The following is a 16,406-nucleotide window of genomic DNA, read 5'->3' as shown; positions in this document are numbered from 1 at the left end:
TGTGGGTAGTTTGTAAATCCTATTAAGTCAAGGAATTCATAAAGCTAGGAGGTTCCCGAGCTTCTTATTAACTTCTACTTGAACACAGAGAAACTGAAAATAAGTGGTATAATATTATTATTTTAATTACAATAGAAAAACTAATTATTCTGAACAACCAACAATATACCTCTATGTGAATTCTCATACAGGCTGATGCTCATTTTTGTATGCATATATTCTTGTGAGTTCTCTCTGGTGGCTTACCATAACTGAACTTTCCATAACTAGTGTTGCCAAGATCTTATTAAAGATTAAATGCCTCCACTTCAGTCCTTACTCAAGTCAGATATAATTGTTTTACTTCTTTGCTTATGATATTTATAACTCTGGGTATAACAGCAATTGAAAATAACAGAAGACATTCCTAAAATATGATGGGCTTTCCCAAAAGGGTGCTTGCCTGTCTGCCTGTCTGTCGTCCTTCCTTCCTTTCTTCCTTCCTTCCTTCTTTTGTTTTTTCCTTCTTTCCTTCCTGTTCATTTTGGGAAGATAGAAATGAAGTGACTTGTGGAGACCAGAGAGGGAGGTTATTTAACAAAACTAGGAGAAGAAAAGGAAATTTGTGACTGAATTTTTCTCTGCATAGGGATATGGCAGATGGCATAGTGGAGAACCAGCTGATAGGAATAGGCAGAGAGGAAGAGAAATCACAGTATTATAAGCCCAGGTTAGAATACCTTATTGCTGCTAGTTTAGACTAAGCAGGAGACCTTGTCCTTGCTCATGGTAACAGGCTGTGAATAGTAAAAGGCATCTTCCTCTTTGTAATCAGTGATGGTTTCCTATTTAAATAAAATTGTAATATAACAATGCAATTTAGTATCTAGGTTAAATGTGCCTTAAAAGCTCGATAATTGAGGGCACCTGGGTGGCTTGGTCAATGAAATAAGTATCTGACTCTTGGTTTCAGCTCAGGTCATGATCTCAGGGTGGTGAGATTAAGCCCTGTGTTGGGCTCCGCACTGAGTGCAGTCTTCTTAGTCTTCTCTCTCTCCCCTTCCTTCTCCCCCACCCTCACTCATATGAGGTCTCTTACTCTCTCTAAAATAAATAAAATGTATAAAAGCTCTATTATAGTCATAATATGAAAAAGGGTGGTATTAAGATATCAGTGAATTAAAAACTTAAAAGCATTTGTTCAGCTAATTAGATAACGTTTAAATATGTTTATGTTTGTGGAGCATGTTTTATCACAAATAGAGCTTATTTAAAAGATTTTATAAATGTTAAGTAACTATCAAGATTTTAGAAAAAATATTACTTAAAATGTACAGTATTATGCTACTTAATTACGCATATGTAAGATTTTGAGATCATGTTGTTTTTCAAAGAACTATATTTAATGCAAGAGTGAAACTGGTGAATATTTAAACATTTGCAATAAGTAATTCAGAGAAAGGTGTCAGATACTACAAGATAGAATTTCATTAGATTTTACTGGTTAAAGCACCATGTTGGCTCTGATTGAAGAAAATAATTGTAGCTTTTAAACCTCAGGGCAAGGAAATCTGGGCTAAAAAGAAAAAAAAATCAAGGTATTCCATATTTGGTAAACTTAGTTGGAATATTAAAGGTTCCCAAGATTTGTAAAATTTAATGAAGATTTTGAGTTTAAATCAGATCAACCATATCCTATATGAAATTTTAAAAATCCTTGCATATTACATGTACTCCTGTCACACAGTTATAAAAAGGTTCTTAAAGTAGATTTAAGAATGCTAAAAGTAGTGTAACAAGGAAGAAAGTGGCTAAATACATTCATAGTATAGATTTAAAGTCAAGCAAGCATGTATATTTCCAGGGCTACTCGGCATATTTTTGCAACTGTTAGCGTGGACAGTTTATTCCATTTTTTTGTTAGCCATTTTGTCTCCATTCTGAATGTGGTTGACTTTTAGTTCTGTTATTTGTTATTGCCTAATTTGCTTCCCAATAGTAAAAACAGCTATAGACGTGTACTTGGTAGATTTTCAGCTATTTCATCTTTAAAAAATGTAGTATAAATTGACCGCAGATGACTCTAGGGATGTATTACTCTAAAGGGAATTTGGTCTTTAAAACACTCTTCTTTTTCAATATTCAGGGAGAGTTGCAAGAGAAAGGGAAAAGCTATGGCAAACCATCTTACTATTAAATCTCTTCTAGAGTACTCTTGCCCTTGGCTCAGACCCTCACACCTTTCAGTGGTTCCTCTCAGTTAAACCACTGCACTTATATCCTTCGTGGTCTCTGCCTCAGCTTGCTCCCCACTCGAATCCGTGAGACACTGATGTCAGAGTGAATTTTTTAAAATATATTGGACACATCTCCTCCCTGCTTACATGCATCCAGTGGGTTCTCTGTTAGAGTCCAAATTTCTTACCATGGTAGCCAAGTCACATTATAGTCTTGGCTGCCTTATTTCCTGCCCCTATAAATCTGAGATTGGTTATTCCCTGAACAAGGCATATCCTTTCAGGCATTTCCTTCTTACTGGAATATTCTGTGCTTCCTAGTTCCAGTCTCTGGATAAATGACATTCATTTTGCAATGTCACTGACTCCATGAAGGCTTTTCTGGACATTTTCATACTCAGCAAAAGTAATGCTCCATTTATTTTTATTTTTTAATTAATTATTCTTTTTTCTTTTTTTTTGTCCCCCGAGCTCTCTTGACTGAGAAATTCTCAAGGGTGGGATTATTTTCTTCTTACCAATCCTCTGGTATGCTGTATGAACCTACTAGGTGCTCAGTAAATATTGATTGACGAATTATTAAATTCTGCCTAGGGTTTTTGGTTTATAAATTCATTATATATTCTTCCATTTGCATATAATTTATTTATTTGATACTGGTTAAATGTGTATTAGTAATCTAAGTTATTGTGTCATTAAGGGTACAGTGAAATGAATTAAGATGCAACAATCTATACTAAATTGTATTTTACTTAAAAGAACTTCTTTGTGTTATAACTATAATACAAATAAAAATGTTTTAATATAAATTTTACTTTAAAAATTCAGATAAAGTCAAATCTTTCTAAGATTTTATTTATTTATTCATGAGGGACATAGAGAGAGAGGCAGAGACATAGGCCAAGGGAGAAGCAGGCTCCCTGTGGGGAGCCCCATGAGGGACTTGATCCCTGGGCCCCAGGATCATGCCCTGAGGCAAAGGCAGATGCTCAACCATGGAGCAACCCAGGTGCCCTTATAGTCAAATCTTTCTAAAACCTATTTGAAGTTCTAGTACTTTGCATAATGAAAATTCAAAAACACTTAGGACCATGGTTTTATGAAATTTGAGAAGTGTCTAAAGTCATACTCACCTATAAGATTGCTTAATAATATTATTTGTTGGTGATGTTAATTCAATAAATGAAATATGAGAGGCAGTGTAGTATGGTGGTCAAGCAAACTGACTTTAGAACCAAACTGTTTGGTTTAAATATTGGTTTAATTATTACTCAGATAATTTTGAGAAGTTACTGTGCCTCAATTTCCTTTCCTTTTAAATGGGAATAATGAGGGTAGTCTTCCTTGGGAGATTGTTTTGTGAATTAAATGAGTTATTTCATATAAAAGTACCCGGGCAGTAAGGCACTTTTATATAATAGCTAACGCTTACTGACCTTCCAGTAAAGTCAGTAAGTGTTAGCTATTATTATTATTGTTATTTTATTATTATTCATAAATTATTTTGTTCTCTTCCTCCATGCTCTGTGAAACCTCACTTATTCAATTATTGGTGTAGTGTTCTTTATCCTTTTGTAAGAGTATTTTCCAGTTCAAATGGCAACTTTGGTTGGAAGCTCAGAAATACAGAAGAAGGTTGAATTAAGATTACAATGCAGGGAGAGTTGGAAATTAGAAATTAAATTGAACTTATTTCCCTTGTATAAAAGTCCTTGTCCAAAACAGTTTGCAATTTAGAATTCAATATGCACCGAGTGCCAGGGCCAGAGTGTAAGAGCCTGTGCAGAATATAAACTAAAAAATAATTTTAAAATGAGCAAGTCTTTTTATGAAGAGCAAATTTTGTAAAAGCTGTGTGGGTGTTTGGGTGCATGAGTAAAGATATATGTTTTAGAGGGTGCTCAGATTTCTAAGTAAGTGGAAGGAATTTATAGACAGGGTTCCTGAAAAGGGGACTGACTAAGAAGTGGGGAAAAACAAGTTGATTAATAATGCTATTTATGATAGAATTTTTATGATAGATTTTATGGAGAGTGTGAATTTTTTATGTTCCTACCCATAATAATTAATTTGGTTATTTGAGCAAAATGAACAGAAGATAATTCCTCAGAGGAAGGAGAGATGAGTCTGAATAAATGACTCTATTAATATCTTCCCAGCTCTAATCATACCTCTGCCTAAATGTTGCCTTTTTTTCCCCGACACTTCCAACTAGTAACGGTCAGAAGTTGAGTCCATAAACTAAATATTATGAAGGTGATAAGGTGTAAGGAGTCTGAAAACAGACTACTACCTGGACTCAAATCCTGATGCTGCTATTTATAAGTTTTATGATTTGAGCATTTTTGACTACATTAAATCCATTTTCTATGTAAAATGCGTATAATAATAGTACATAAGAGATAATGTTGTGTGGACTGAGATAATAAATGAGTCTAGCACACAAGAAGCAGTCAACAAATATTGGTTATAATCTTTATATCTTGTGAGTTGCAGTTAAATTAACTTCTATAATGTCTAATATGGCCCTTCTCTTAGACTCTGATATTGCTTCAAAACCGTTTAGAAACTTTCCACCTAAAACAAAGGGAAGCTGCACAATATCGTCAAGTTTACCATTTAGAATTGGTGAATAACAGACTAAGTATGAGTTTGATCCTGAATGTCAATGATGTCAAAGAAATATTCCTGCATAAGTGCTATCAAGTAATGAATTTTTTACAAGGGAGTAATTTCTCTTTAGATTGAGATAGGTGTTATTTTCATACAGACCTTTTCTTTTCTTTTTTTTTTCTTTTTAATTATCCCCAAATCAACTTATGAATTTTTATATAATAAATAACATAGTATTGAATATAATAGTAATAATTTTTGATAATTCTATTATTATATGACATCTTCTGGCCAGGCACTGATGCCACAGGGACGATGGCAGAAAACTGTGCCTATCATTAGTAGAATTCTTTCCAAATTATGTTTTCTTCTCTCTGGAAGTTTTGGATTTTGTTTAGACTGTTGTAGAAGAGGTTGTGATAGTAAAATCTGGTAGGCCTGCCTTAAACTCTGATTCTGACACTTGCTTATTGTATGATCTGGGACAAGTTAGTTCTCCAAGATGCTCAACATGATTTGGTGTGGTATAAATGTGATTACATATATAAAACACTTGGCCCAATGTCTGGCACAGAGTTGGCAAACACTATTTCTAATTTATTTCAGATTTGTAAGTTGCCTGGTATGCCCTGAGTTTGTAATGGAAATGAAATATGAGACCACATTGAGAGGTTTAGAGATTACACAGATCTTGCTCCTAAGGGACCATAAAGAAGATTGCAGAGATAAAGTTTACCTTTTATTACCAGCATTTTCCGTCCAGCATGTGGGGTGGATTTCTGCTGTATCTCCTGCTATGATAAATGCTATTTCTCGAAATGAACTTTTTTTTCGTATGAGGTCTGGAGAGTAATATTTTTCTCTTTCCTGGCCTGAATATTTCCAATTTGGAATGACCTTGGTGGGCATTTAAGCTACAATTACTGACTTTAAATTGTCCAGGAAAGAGAACTGGGGCTTCTCTGCGCCCAAAGGTGGGTCAGCAATAAGATGTGTGATAGCATAGGGGATAATCTTTATCTGATACAAACCCTCGGAAACAAACAGCAGCTATTGCTACTGACATTTCGGAACTAGGTAGTTAGTCTATGAACAAGTGTGGACTTGAACTTCTGCCACAGTAGCGCCTCCCAGTTACTAACTCTTCCTCGTTTTTAACTTTAGTAGAAGGCTTTTTGACTTCTGTATAGGCAACATTCAGGTTGGTTTGCCTCCTCCCGGCCAATTAACTTATGTTAGAATTCATAACTTCACGTCTCCTTTTTTGTACTGCCTTATTCTCTGAGTTCCATAAATAGAATCTCTGCAGAATGTGTGCTAGAATTCCCTGCAGAATGTAACTAGATTATGTTCTAAAATATTTCACATGTAAGGGATGCAGTCTCCTCCACGGGAGAAGCTGATGTAGGAAAGAAATTTCAAGGACAAACAAATGCAAAATTTTTAGATCTGTAAACAAAATTGTCAGAAGCTGTTTTTAAAAAAGATTTATTTTTTCATAAGAGAGAGAGAGAGAGAGAGACAAAGACAGGCAGAGGGAGAAACAGGCTCCCTGCAGGAGCCCAATGTGGGACTTGATCCCCAGACCCCGGATCATGCCCTGAGCCCAAGGCAGATGCTCAGCTGCTGAGCCACCCAGGTCTCCCAGAAGCTGTTCCTGAAATGGTGTCTCATGACTCAAAACATGCTATAGTGCTGTTTAACTATGTGCATTAATTTGGGGCTATAGTTTAGCTATAGATCAAGACATGATTTTATGGAATTATGAACACTTGATTTTCAGTGGTATTTAAAATTTAGCAGATAATTCTTTACAGGGCTCCATTTTAAGGAAGGTATATTGCAAATGAGAGCAGGGCATACCTGTCTTAGATTACAAAAAAAGGTTCACAATTCATATAGGATGTTTGATAAATCTACCCATATAGATTGCTTATTACCCAAAATTAAGTCACTAATGCCATTCTTTCTGGCAATAAATGTAGATATTCTACTTGGTTTGGTATTAGACTATTTGGGAACCTCGAATAGATAAACATCACTCATGAATATGTGAACCTAGTTAAGTCACTGAGGTTCTCATTTAAGGTTTGGAAATACATTAGGCTGTCATTGGAGTTACCTTCTAACAAGCAAAGTGTAGAGGAACCTTACCTATTTGGTCTCATAATTTCTGAACTATGAGTTGGAAGATCTGTTTTTTGAATTAAAGATTATGTTAAGTGGAATAACATAAGATATCTAGTCTGACTCTTTCATTTTACAGATGTGAAAACGACAGGTTTGACAGATTAACTGATTTGTCCAAGGTCATGCAACCCCTTGGTAACAGAGCTCGAGTCCTTGCTTCCCCAAACCACTGTTGATTTTAGATTTGACTACTTGTTACTCTTAAAATTATCCTCTAAAGGGACAAACTTTCAGAAAATCTGAGTCTGCATCAGACACTGGCTTGGGTGTAGGTAAATATTTCAGAGGTCATTCCAAAGGGCAGGAATGAGGGAGAGGAGAATAAGACAAGAGACAAGGTCTCTGTCATGGGCAGCTGGGCTCATTTGTTCAAGACCTTCCTAAGAGGCAAACATGAGGTATCTCAGGGATGTTTGCTTAAGGACCTGAGACAGAAGATGCATTTGGGAGCAAAGACTGCTGTCCCTTGTTGGTTGAAGGTTGCGCCTGAGGATATTAACTCCTCTAGCCCTTTCAGACTGAGGTTGCTCAGAGGCCCAGCAGGCTTTTTTGGAGTAGGAGAAGGCCTGGAGTTAGAGAAGAAAGAGTCATGGTGCCTGCTTGAGTTAGAAGGCTGCCATGCTAAGTTGAGTCTGAGCTTATTTGGAGCTGTCTACTGCAGCTGTGGTTAAAAACTCAAAGATGAGTAGAGTGAATGTGGTACAGGGCAGTAGTCGGGTAGACTACAGCTGGATGGGAGTTTCTTGTAACAGTGTGCTGTTGCACTGCTTTAAATTTTTACCATGGGATGACTTAAAGCTCTCTATTCTATAGTAGAAAGTATTTATTCTGGTTATTTTACATGCATTTCTAAAAATGGAGAACTCATTTATGTGTACCTTTTTTCTTGCCAGGCTGAGGAGTGCTTCAAGTCTCAGAACCCTGAAATTATTTTTCAATATTTTCTCTCTGTAATTCCCATTCTGTTCTTTCTCACTTCTGCTCTAGTCTTGCTTCTTCCTTTTACCCTTCTCAGTTAATTTGCCCTAACTACTTCTCATTTGCCTTCAGCATCAATGCCCTATACCTTAAACTTACTTTCATCTGCCTTTCTGTTTTCTTGTTCTCTTCTCCCACACCCATCTCACTTGTCTTCCTCAAACAATAAATTTCCCATTTATTCACCCTGTTTCAATAGAAGTGATGTATTGAAATACATCTAGTGCTTTAGTATTTTGAAACTTTGAACTGAAGAGTAAGTGTTGATGATCCCTTCTGTTATTTAACTTCTGAGACACCCTGTAACTCATGGGTCCCATAAATGTGGACATTCCCCCATACCACATCTAGTTGGAAGGGTGTTTTAGAGATAATCCAGGGTGTCCTATTTCAGTTTTCAAGTGGAGAATTGACATATAGAGGAGGTAAACAACCTGCTTATATCCCATGACTAATAGTGTTCTTTCTTCCTATTTATACTGCCTGATTATTTAGCTTTTCAAATGGATTTTCTTATGGATTACTAAACCATTAAATTCTATAGATAATTTGAGATGCATGGGGCAAGACAACCTAACAAAGTCAAATTTTTATAATTCTAAATTTTTCCTTGATTTTTTTTGTATTTTAGTGTGTTTCTACATGAACCCCAAATAACAATGCTCCTTGAAAAAAGTGTAAGAAATATATAAGTTCATGTGATTTCTTTTAGAATTTTATTCTGTAATTATTACCAATTTTTCAGATTCTTCATAAAATCAACTCTAAGTAGATTAGAGGCTGTATTGTGTTGAATAGTGTATCTTCAAAATTCATTTCTACCTGGAAACTGTGGATGTAACTTTATCTGGAAATAGTGTCTTTGTGGATGTAATCAAGTTAAGAAGAGATTATACTGGATTAAGGTGGGCCCTAAATCCATTATGACTGGTGTTCTTATAAGAAGAAGAATATTTGGACCAAAGACATAGACACACAGGGGAGAAGGCCATAGAAAAACAGGGGCAGAGATTTATTTATTTATTTATTTATTTATTTATTTATTATTTTATTTTTTTAAATTTTTATTTATTTATGATAGTCATACAGAGAGAGAGAGAGAGAGGCAGAGACACAGGCAGAGGGAGAAGCAGGCTCCATGCACCGGGAGCCTGATGTGGGATTCGATCCCGGGTCTCCAGGATCGCACCCTGGGCCAAAGGCAGGCGCCAAACCGCTGCGCCACCCAGGGATCCCCAGTGGCAGAGATTTAAATGATGAATATTTAAGTCAAGGAATGCCAAGGATTGCCAGCAAGCATCAGAAGCTAGAGGAGGCAAGGGAAGATCCTGCCTTAGAGCCTTCAGAGACAGCATGGTCTTGCCAACCCCTTGATTTATAACTTACAGCCTCCAGAACTCTTGAGAGAATCAATTTCTGTTGTTTTATACCAAGCTTGTGGTACTTTATGGCAGCTCTAGGAAACTAATACAGATGCTAAGATAGTATGGCAAATAATTTTCAGGCTTATTTATAATATCCATATCCATCCTGGGAGAGCTATGAGGGCAACCAGTCAATACTATTTCTTGAGTACTTAGCTACTGCTCAGTAATATTTTAGAATAAGAAGGTACAAAGGAAGAAGAGTTTTAAGTCTCAAGGGATTTATATTGTTGATTTGTGGAGATAAAACAAACACTACAAAACAGAAAGCATAATTAATCGATAATGCCATACTGACTAGAAATGCTATAAGATTTCAAAGAAGGGAGGCTTTATTGTGGGCTTCAAAGGAAGCCTTTTCAGAAAAAGAGCATTTGAATTCGGCCTAGCATGGTGGCAGGACTTGGAAAAGAGAGCACAGTAGTGGGTAGTGGCCATCTTCTAGGGAGAAGGAAAAGCATAAACAAAGGCACAAAGGTGGAAAAGAGCCTCATAGGCATGAGGGCTGATCTCATTGAAGTGGAGGTGAGAAAATTGGGACCCTGGTGGGTGTGGGGAGTAGAGACTAAGATGAAGAGGAAGAGTGAGACAGCCCAGATTCATAGCAGTGCTCCAGAAAACTTATGATGACACATGGTTTTGGAATATAGCTTTATTAGATGATGCAACATGCTGTGTGGTAGTGGTGGATACTCCTCTTTGGGGGAAAACCTGTTTTGAGTTTGCCAATAACCCACTGTTTTATGACTTTGAGCAGGGTATAGCTCCTGTTGGGTCTCACATTGGATTAGATGAGAGCTTGAACTCAGATTTCTGTATTCAGAGTCCAGAGTGTTCACCATTACACCATGGAACCCCTAGATCAGAGCTTGAAAACTGATTTATTTTTTGGTGGGATCCATGTTCAGTAAGATTGTATATTGTTTAAAAATATTTTTTAAAAGATTTTATTTATTCATGAGAGACACAGAGAGAGACAGAGATATAGGCAGAGGGAGAAGCAGGTTCCCTGTGGGGAGCCTGATGCAGAACTTGATCCCAGGGACCTAAGCCAAAGGCAGACACTCGGCCACTTAGCCACCCAGGCACCCCTAAACATTTTAAATATTATTTAGTAACCTTTCAAGATCCAGAGTTTTACCTACTGTTGTAAAATCTGAAGCATCAAGTGGGCATTTCTACCATGACAACAACCAACTATAGTTATTGCCATTTAGTTGACTTTTGTGTGCCCAGAACCAGCTCAGCTTCCTCATGAATCTCTGACACCTGTTTAGGCCCTGTGGGCATTTGAATGTTCAAGCCCGGACTAAATGATCTCCACTGTTACTGCTTTCTGAGTCGATGACTATTTTCTTAAGTGTGGGTAAAATAATATTACCTAGCTTTTGGCCAATCAGAGTAATTGCAGATTCATTCATATTTTAAAACTGTAACATGGACCCAGCAATTGCACTGCTGGGGATTTACCCCAAAGATACAGATGCAGTAAAATGCCGGGACACTTGCACCCTGATGTTTATAGCAGCAATGTCCACAATAGCCAAACTGTGGAAGGAGCCTCGGTGTCCATCGAAAGATGAATGGATAAAGAAGATGTGGTTTATGTATACACTGGAATATTACTCAGCCATTAGAAATGACAAATACCCACAATTTGCTTCAACGTGGATGGAACTGGAGGGTTATTACGCTGAGTGAAATAAGTCAATCGGAGAAGGACAAACATTATATGGTCTCATTCATTTGGGGAATATAAAAAATAGTGAAAGGGAATAAAGGGGAAAGGAGAAAAAATAAGTGGAAAATATCAGAAAGGGAGACAGAACATGAGAGACTCTTAACTCTGGGAAACAAACAAGGGGTAGTGGAAAGGGAGGTGGGCAGGGGGTGGAGGTGACTGGGTGATGGGCACTGAGGGGGGCACTTAATGGGATGAGTACTGGGTGTTATGCTATATGTTGGCAAATTGAACTCCAATTAAAAAATATTTAAAAAAATAAATAAAACATGGAAATGAAGGAAAAAAATAAAAAAAATAAAACTGTAACATGTTTCTCTTTAACTTACACTTTTTTAGTCTTTGTGTGTATGAGAGAGAGAGAAGAGAAAGAGAGAGAAGACAGACACACAGATATCTCATTAAATTTATTGTGAAATTTCAGTGGAAAAAGGTAATTCATATGTGGATATCATTTGTCATATGACCAATTCAGATTTATGTTTATATGTTAGTATTCTCTCTCTTCTTAATAAAAAATTGGTTTCAGTTTTTGGTCAGTTTTAATTTAGAATAGAGAAACATACAAATGCCAGGTTTCACCTCATTGCAAAAATATTTTCATATGTAAATGTTACTTTTGGTACATGCAGTAAGTCATCTGTTTACATATATGTTACTAAGGATCAGATGTGCCAATATGCTTCCTTTTGTTCTCTTTCTCTTTTTTCTTTGTTGTGTATATAGTGTTGGTTTTATGTAATTTGTGCTGCTTTTGGAAAAGTGAAATCAACTTTAGATAAGGCATAGTGCTAGTCTTTATCTACAGAAGCATTGTTTAAATTAAGCTTTTTATTTTAATTCTCATATAATTAATAGACAGTGTTCTATTAATTTCAGGTGTACAGTATAGTGATTCAGCAATTATACACATTATTCAGTGCTCATCATGAAAAGTGTACTCTTTAATCCTCATCACCTATTTCACCATCTCCTCATTCACTACCCCTCTGGAAATCATAAATTTGTTCTCTGCAGTTAAGAGTCTATTTCTTGGTTTATCTCTCTCTCTTTTAATACGCTCATAGTTTTGTTTCTTAAATTCCACATGTGAGTGAAAGCATATTGTATTTTCTTTCTCTGACTTACTTATCTCACTTAACATTATATTCTCTAGCTATGTCTATGTTGTTGCAAATGGCAAGATCTCATTTCTTTTTTACATCTGAATAATATTCCATTATGTATATGTAAACCACATCTTTATCCATTCATCTATTGATGTACACTTGGGCTGCTTCCATAATTTGCCTATTGATAGTAATGCTGCAATGAACATAAGGATACAATATGTGAAAACCCCACAGTGAACATTATACTCAATGGGGGAAAAAACTGAAGCTTTCTCCCTAATTTCAGGAACAAAAAAAGGATGTCCATGCTCACTGCTTTTATTCATTGTAGTTCTGGAAGTCATAGCCACAGCAATGAGACAACAAAAAGAAATAAAAGGCATTCACATTGGTAAGGAAGAAGTAAAACATTCAATATTTGCAGGTGACATTACACTAGTTATAGAAAACCCTAAAAACAACACCACAAAACTACTATAACTGATAAATGAATTCAGTAATGTCACAGGATACAAAATCAATGTACAGAAATCTGTTGCATTTCTATACACATGAAGCAGCAGAAAGAGAAATTAGGAAAACAATTTAGGCAGTTGTGCCCAAATAGTAAGATATGTAGGGATAAGTCTAACCAAAGACGTGAAAGATCTGTACTTTGAAAATTATAAAACATTGATGAAAGAAATTGAAGATGACACAAAGAAAAGACATTCCGTGTTCATGGATTGTAAGAACAAATATTCTCAAAATGTCTATACTCTTGAAAACAACCTACAGATTTAATGTAATCCTTACTGAAACACCAGCAGTATTTTTCACAGAACTTGAACGACCCTAAAATTTGTATGAAACCACAAGAGACTCTGAATAGCCAAAGCAATCTTGAAAAAGAAAAGCAAAACTGGAGATATCACAATTCCAGACTTTAAATTATATAAAAAAACTGTAGTAATCAAAGCAGTATGGTACTGGCACAAAAATGGACTCGTAGATCAATAGAATAGAATAAAAAACCCAGAAATTAACCCATAATTCTATGGTAGGTTAATCTTTGACAAAGTAGAAAAGAATATCCAATGGGAAAAAGATAATCTCCTCAACAAATAGTGTTGGGAAAACTGGACAGCTACATGCAAAGGAATGAAACTGGACCACTTTCTTATGCCATGCACAGAAATAAACTCAAAATGGAGTAAAGACCTAAGTTTGAGGCTCAAAATCATAAAAATCCTAGAAGAGAGAACATGCAGTAATGTCTCTGACATTAGCCTTAGCAAAATTTTTCTAGATATGTTTCCTGAGGCAACTGAAATACAAGCAAAAATGAACTATTGAGCCTACATCAAAATTAAAAGCTTCTGCACAGAGAAGGATAAATCAATAAAACTAAAAGACAACCTAGTGAGTTGGAGAAGATAAAGGGTTAGTATCTGAGATATATAAAGAACTGATACAACTCAACACTCAAAAAACAAATAATCTCATTAAAAATGAGCAGAAGACATGAACAGACATTTCTCCAAAGAACACATACAATTGGCCAACAAACACATGAAAAGATGCTCAACATCTCTCATCAGGTATGCAAATCTAAGCTAAAATGAGATCTCACCTCACATCTGTCAGAATGGCTAATACCAAAGACACAAGAAACAAAACAAATGTTGATGAAGACATGGAGAAATAGGAATCCTCATGCATCCTTGGTGGGAATGCAAACTGCTGCCACCACTGTGGAAAATGGTGTGGAGGTTCATCAAAAAGTTAAAAATAGAACTATCCTCCAATCCAATAATCACACTACTGAGTATTTAAGCAAAAATAAAATGACTAATTCAAAGGGATGCATACACTCCTATGTTTATAGCAGCATTATTTATAATAACCAAATTATGGAAGCAGTTCAAGTGTCCATCAATAGACGAATGAATAAAGAAGATGTAGTATATATAGTATTTCTTTTTATTGTCTCATTGCTGTGGCTAGGACTTTCAGTACCATGTTGAGTAAAAGCAATGAGCTTGCACATCCCTGTTTTGTTCCTGACCTTGGGGAAAGGCTCTCAGTTTTTCCCCATTGAGTATGATATTCGCTGTGGGTTTTTCACATGAGGCCTTTGTTGTGTTGAGGTATGTTTCCTTTAAGCCTACTTTGTTGAGGGCTTTTTTTTTTTTTTTTAAGATTTTATTTATTTATTCATGAGAGAGAGAGAGAGAGAGAGAGAGAGCCAAAGACACAGGCAAAGGAAGAAGCAGGCTCCATGAAGGGAGCCTGATGTGGGACTCGATCCCGGGACTCTAGGACCATGCCCTGGGCCAAAGGCAGGCACTAAACCGCTGAGCCACCCAGGGATCCCCCATGTTTAGCGCTTTTATCATTAGTGGATGTTGTACTTTATTAAATGATTTTTCCGCATCTATTGAAATGACCGTATGGAAAAAAAAAAAAGAAATGACCATACAGTTCTTATCCTTTCTTATTGATATGATGTATTGTGTTGATTGATTTGTGAATATTGACCAGCCTTGCATCCCAGGGAATAAATCTCACTTGATCATAGTGAATGATCTTTTTAAGGTATTGTTGGATTCTGTTTGCTAGTATTTTGTTGAGGATTTTTGCATCTATGTTCATCAGTGATCTTGGCTTATAGTTCTCTTTTTTGTGTGTGGTGTCTTTACCTGGTTTTGGTATCAGCATGATGCCAGCCTCATAGAATAAATTTGGAAGTTTTCCTTCCTCTTCTATTATTTTGGAATTGTTTGAGAGGCATAGGTATTAACTCTTCTTTAAATGTTTGATAGAATTAACCTGTGAAGCTTTCTGGTCTTGGACTTTTGTTGTTGGGAGTTTTCTGATTACTGATTAAATTTCATTGCTGGCAATCAGTATGTTTAAATTTTCTATCTCTTCCTTTCAACTTTGGTAGGTTATATGTTTCTATGAATTTATCCATTTCTTCTAGGTTGTCCAATTTGTTGACATATGATTTTTCATAATATTTTCTTTTTTAAAAAATATATTTTTAAAGGTTTTATTTATTTATTCATGATAGACAGAGAGAGAGAGAGAGAGAGAGAGAGAGAGGGAGAGGCAGAGGGAGAAGCAGGCTCCATGCCAGGAGCCCAACGCGGGACTTGATCCTTGGACTCCAGGATCGCGCCCTGGACCAAAGGCAGGCGCCAAACCGCTGAGCCACCCAGGGATCCCCTCATAATATTTTCTTACATTTGTTATTTTGTTTATTTGAGTCCTCTCTCTCTTTTTTTATGAGTCTGGCTAGAGTTTTATCAATCTTGTTTACCTTTTCAAAGAACCAACTCATAGTTTCATCTGTTTTTTTAGTTTCCATACCATTTATTTCTGCTTTAATCTTTATTATTTCCTTCCTTCTAGGCGTTTTGGGTTTTATTTGTTCTTTTTCTAGCTCCTTTTGGTGCAAAGTTAGGTTGTTTATTTGAGATTTTGCTTGCTTCTTGAGGTAGGCCTGTATTGCTATAAACTTTCCTCTTAGAATTGCTTTTGCTGCATCCCAAATATTTTGAACCATTTTTATTTTCATTTGTTTCCATGTAATTTTTCATTTCTTTGATTATTTGGCTGACTCATTCATTATTTACTTGTATGTTATTTAGTCTCCATGTATTTGTGATATTTCCAGATTTTTCTTGTGGTTGTTTATGGTGTTTATAGAGTTATGGTCAGAAAAAAAAAGCATAGTATGACTTCTACCATTTTGAATTTGTTGAGGCTGTTTTGTGGCCTAATATGTGACCTATTCTGGAGAATGATGCATGTGCATTTGAAAAGAATATATATATTCTGTTGTTTTAGGATGGAATGTTCTGAATATATCTATTAAATCCATCTGGTCCAATGTGTCATCCAAAGCCACTGTTTCTTTGATGTTGGTGGGGTTTGTGCCAGTCTTCTGGCTGGGGGAGGGGGGAGTCCAACTCTAGGTCTGAGGCAAATGTGACTAGGAACGGTGGATCCATCTGAGTGCTGGGTTTGGGGGTGTGAGAGGGGTTAGGGGAGTAAGAGGAAGAGGGGCTTGGTGTAAGCAAGTTAGATAGTGAGTGTCCACATCACCACATTGATTTCCACAGGTGGCTATGTATTTATGCTGGAG

General features: G+C 36.2%; 1 protein-coding gene across 7 annotated transcripts in view; it reads left to right on the top strand.

Annotated features, from left to right (window-relative positions):
• MAPK10 (mitogen-activated protein kinase 10) overlaps positions 1-16,406 on the top strand; it is a 296,363-nt gene that overhangs the window by 26,409 nt on the left and 253,548 nt on the right. The window lies entirely within an intron of this gene.

This window comes from Vulpes lagopus, chromosome 6 (genome assembly GCF_018345385.1).
Source record: "Vulpes lagopus strain Blue_001 chromosome 6, ASM1834538v1, whole genome shotgun sequence".
Taxonomy (NCBI): domain Eukaryota; kingdom Metazoa; phylum Chordata; class Mammalia; order Carnivora; family Canidae; genus Vulpes; species Vulpes lagopus.
The sequence above is the reverse complement of the archived record's forward strand: the minus strand, read 5'-3'. Positions and strand labels throughout refer to the sequence as shown.